This window comes from Procambarus clarkii, chromosome 64, assembly GCF_040958095.1.
Source record: "Procambarus clarkii isolate CNS0578487 chromosome 64, FALCON_Pclarkii_2.0, whole genome shotgun sequence".
Taxonomy (NCBI): Eukaryota; Metazoa; Arthropoda; class Malacostraca; order Decapoda; family Cambaridae; genus Procambarus; species Procambarus clarkii.
Window position 1 is genome coordinate 7,799,589 of NC_091213.1, and position 4,980 is coordinate 7,804,568.

Below are 4,980 nucleotides of genomic sequence, written 5' to 3' on the forward strand. Positions count from 1 at the left end.
GCTATGAGTATCTGAGTATTATGAGCTATGAGTTATTTTCACATACAATGAAAGAGAAAACTAGGAATCTGAAAACCTGCAGAGGTTTTTATCTCTCTTTTACCAGAGAGATAAAACAGAGATAATTCAAAGTTAAATCAAAAAAATAATTCTATATATCAGCAATTGTTCTGTTGTGGTCGACGCCTCGCATGTTCTCCACAGTCGACAAAGGATTCTTCCTATTCAAACTGCAGTTCCTCTCCTCCCTGCTGTTTGATCTTACTGGCGTGATCCAGCACCAATATCCAAGAGATATTGGTGATCTCATCCTCCTTAGACACATCGCCTTGCGCCTCGGGAGATGCTGCTCATTCTGGCAAATGTTTATTGTGTGAAGTTTGTGAGCTGTGCTTAGCTTTGACCATCGGTTATCGGAGACTAAACGAAGGCAACTCGAGCAGGATGTTTACATTGAGTACAGTGGTACTCTGGTACTACTGGTACTCCAGGTACTTTTACCTGGCCAGGGGCGCATGGTGGCCGGCGTTTGTTCCGGGGGTGGGGTGGGGTGGGGGGTGAACTTTTTCGAAGAGTTTCTCGGTTTTTCTCTAGTACAGGCTGGTGTCTACTGGAGTACAGGCTGGTGTCTACTTGAGTACAGGCTGGTGTCTACTGGAGTACAGGCTGGTGTCTACTGGAGTACAGGCTGGTGTCTACTGGAGTACAGGCTGGTGTCTACCAGAGTACAGGCTGATATCTACTTAATTACTATTTTACCTGTAACTAGCTATGCCTGTTTTAATACTTTTTTTCCCTTTATCTCTCCCTTCCCTCTTTTTCCTCTCCCTCTCCCCTCTCCCTACCTTCCTCTCTCCCTCCCTCCCTCCCTAATTTGAGGGAAGGCTGAAGAATGTATTGCAAAACACCAGGGAATTCCTGTCAAACTCCTTCTTCCCTCATGCCTGCTTGGCCAAGTCTATTGTCTCGGGTTTAACGTAACGATCTGCCGCAACATTTCTTTAATAAACCCAAAGGAACCTCGAGGTGCTTTCCTGAGCTCTTCGGAATGTTGTGGTCTAGCTTATTGCTCCGGTAAATCTTGCTGCAGAAGGGTATTGCTAATGCACGTCTGAATCCTTGTTAATTTATGGCTTCTCTTTGCTGTGGTGCATGTGGGGTGTTCTCACTTGTGGGTACTGGCCTATTGGTGCTTGCAGGATTGAGCTTTTTAGCTCTTGGGTCCCGTTTTTCTAACCTCTGTGTATTTCAGGGGGTCCTGTCTTGTTCTGCTATCACGTCTACTTTTGAAATTATTAATAGAGTTGGCGTCTACAGCCAACAATCTACCTTTTACTTTATTTACTTTATTTTATTCCATTTTTCCACTTTATTTTATTCCATTTTTCCACTTTATTTTATTTCCATTACATTTACTTTATACCATTTTCCCACTATTTTGCTAAAAATACGTTTTCTAACATCTCTAAGACTCGTCTAATTCTCAAGCTTCCTCCTGTGTACTGTCGCTCTATTGGTTTTTATTTTAAACATCACATCTTTGTCAATTTCGTCACTCCCACCTAGGTATTTTATCAGTCTTTAGCATGTCTTCTTGCTATCTCATTTTCTTCTAGTGTCCTCATGTCTAGTTCTTTCAGTCTTTCTTCAGACCCATTCCCTCGCCATTCCGGACGAGCTTCGTTGTTGACTTCTAAACCTTTTCAAGTATTCCTATGTCTTTTAAGATGAGGGCTCAACATTGGGGGCAGCATTCTCTAAAGCTGGTCTGACGTAGGTGGTGTACAGTGTTCTAAATGCCGTCATATTATTTAGGTTCCTGTACTCTACAATCTCACAAGGCAGAAGAGAGAATGCTGCTAATGTGGTCTTATTTATATGTGGCTGTTTATATGTGGCTGAATATATATGTGGCTATCCTGGTCTTTTGGAAGATATTCCTGGTCTTTTGGAAGATATTCCTGGTCTTTTGGAAGATATTCCTGGTCTCTTGGAAGATATTCCTGGTCTCTTGGAAGATATGCTTGGTCTCTTGGAAGATATTCCTGGTCTCTTGGAAGATATTCCTGGTCTCTTGGAAGATATTCCTGGTCTCTTGGAAGATATTTCTTGTTCCTCTCCAGCTGAGAATGCACCACAAGACTGCTTCAGGCCTCAACATTTTTCAGGGGTTGCATTTTTCAAAAGTTTATTTTTCAATAAACTATTGTGGCGGCCTTAACAACCCTCTCTCGTGGTGGTGGTTGCGAGGTCTTAATTTTTAACCCATCGGGCGAACCACAAGGAAGCAAGCCATCTTCCTACCACTAGTCCCACCACACAGGTCCCACATAGTAATGGTGGATTGTTTCCTTATAGCTGTTCAGTGGTGGTCCTTTCTTTAGATTGTCCTCGATATAAATGAATCAAATTCTGTTATGGTCACGTTTGTGTTATTCCCCTTGTCTCTTTCTCCACACGTGTCTCTCCCACTGTCACAACGATAGATATAAAGTTAGACAGTAGATAACGATAGACTCGAGTCACTCGGCCGGGTATACCCTGAAAACACAAACCGAAACTGTCTCTATTTTCCGCTTGTTACAACTTGTAATAAAGTTGCTACATCTTGGCTTAACGTGTTTATGACGTATTAGAACGTTGTTACAACTTGCTATATTGGTTGTTATAACTGGTTAGGAGATGTTATAACTTGTTCGAACGTTGTACCATCGTTGTAGTTTCGGTGTGTGTTTGACGGGTACAGCTTCCCGGCTCCAGTAAAGACATGGATAATACTCTCCCTCGCTCCTGATGGTGTGGCAGAGTCAATATATCTTGTGTCCACGGACTATAGTGACCGGCGTCTCTACTGCCTGCCTGTTGGGCTCTCATGTCGAGGCCCGAGAGTTGACGTGACTTGACTCGTTCGGTCCTTTAATGCCAGACTCATTACGTGAAGTGATGTCGAGGTTTGGTCACGTCACGCTAGGAATATATTTAGACTCTGTTGCTGTGTCCGTGTGTTTGTTGACCTTGTTCCACTTCATTTGCACAAGTTGCATGACAAGATTCGTGCAACCATGCAAGAGCCATGCAGTTTGCATGACATTTCACTGCATAGTGACACTGGGACACTGCAAGGTGACAGTGGGACACTGTAGGGTGACACTAGGACACTGTAGGGTGACACTGGGACACTGTAGGGTGACACTGGGACACTGCAAGGTGACACTGGGACACTGCAAGGTGACAGTGGGACACTGTAGGGTGACACTAGGACACTGTAGGGTGACACTAGGACACTGTAGGGTGACACTAGGACACTGTAGGGTGACACTGGGACACTGTAGGGTGACACTGGGACACTGTAGGGTGACACTGGGACACTGTAGGGTGACACTGGGACACTGTAGGGTGACACTGGGACACTGTAGGGTGACACTAGGACACTGTAGGGTGACACTAGGACACTGTAGGGTAACACTAGGACACTGTAGGGTGACACTGGGACACTGTAGGGTGACACTGGGACACTGTAGGGTGACGCTAGGACACTTCAAGGTTAGTTAGATTACATTAGGTCAGAAGACTCGCAGAAAACGGACTAAATATAAGCAGAACAGTGATATTGCAAAGATTAATTGAAGTGGAATTGATTTCGAAAGAAAAAACAGTTTTTTTCAATGGATGGAATTGGAAGAGATTCTGAAAAGCTCTGATAGTGAACTGGAGATACATAAACTAATGGAGACACAGAATTGGACCCTATGGCAGAAGGGGCCATAGAAGTGGTCTATGAACCCCCCTCTGAAGGGGCCATAGAAGGGGCCCTGTGACCGACTTGAACATTAATACAAGCAAAGGGATACAGAACACTATTATAATGTATTCAGTAATATATATATATATATATATATATATATATATATATATATATATATATATATATATATATATATATATATATATATATATATATATATATAATATATAATTTCAAACGAGGGGCAGCAGGAAAATAGAACCCAACTCACGGGCAATATATCAGGTCAGTATTGACCTCAGCTTTGCGCTACCAGGCTGTTACATATATCTCTCCCCTGCCGGCGATCACCCCCCCCCCCCACCCCACCCTACACAAAAATCCCTACTGCAGCTGTCTTCCCATAACTTCCCCGCCCAGCCTCGCATTTTCCCCCCACCACACAGTTTGTCGTCCAGAGCAGTTCTCACCACCAGTTCTCACTGTGCTTCTCATTATCTCTGTGTCTCTCACTTTCTCTCAGCTTCTCACCCCCCTCCCTCTTCCCCCCCTCGGCTTCTAACTTCTCTTTAGACTCTCTCAGCCTCTCTTCTTTCCATGTTCAGCCCGCCATCTCTTGTTTGTAGACGAACCTCTCGCCATGCATACTGCTTCCCTGTCCCGACTCTTCTACTCCCACACACACACACACACACACACACACACACACACACACACACACACACACACACACACACACACACACACACACACACAAATGGAATGCATTAGGAAGTGATGTGGTGGAGGCTGACTCCATACACAGTTTCAAGTGTAGATATGACAGAGCCCAATAGGCTCAGGAACCTGTACACCTGTTGATTGACGGTTGAGAGGCGGGACCAAAGAGCCAGAGCTCAACCCCCGCAAGCACAACTAGGTGAGTACAACTAGGTGAGTACACACACACACACACACACACACACACACACACACACACACACACACACACACACACACACACACACACACACACACACACACACACACACCACCGTGAGTCAAGAGCCTCACATTTCCCCTCTGGTTATGACCAAAGGTCAACAATCGTCAACACCGCTGCCACCGGTGAGAATTATCGCCTGGCACTGTACCAGCGCCCCGGGGCGACAGGTCACACTATCCCTCCTCCCAGTGTCCGGCACAAAGGTAAATATACGACAGACTGTATAATCTTCAAGAGAATTACCTCGAAA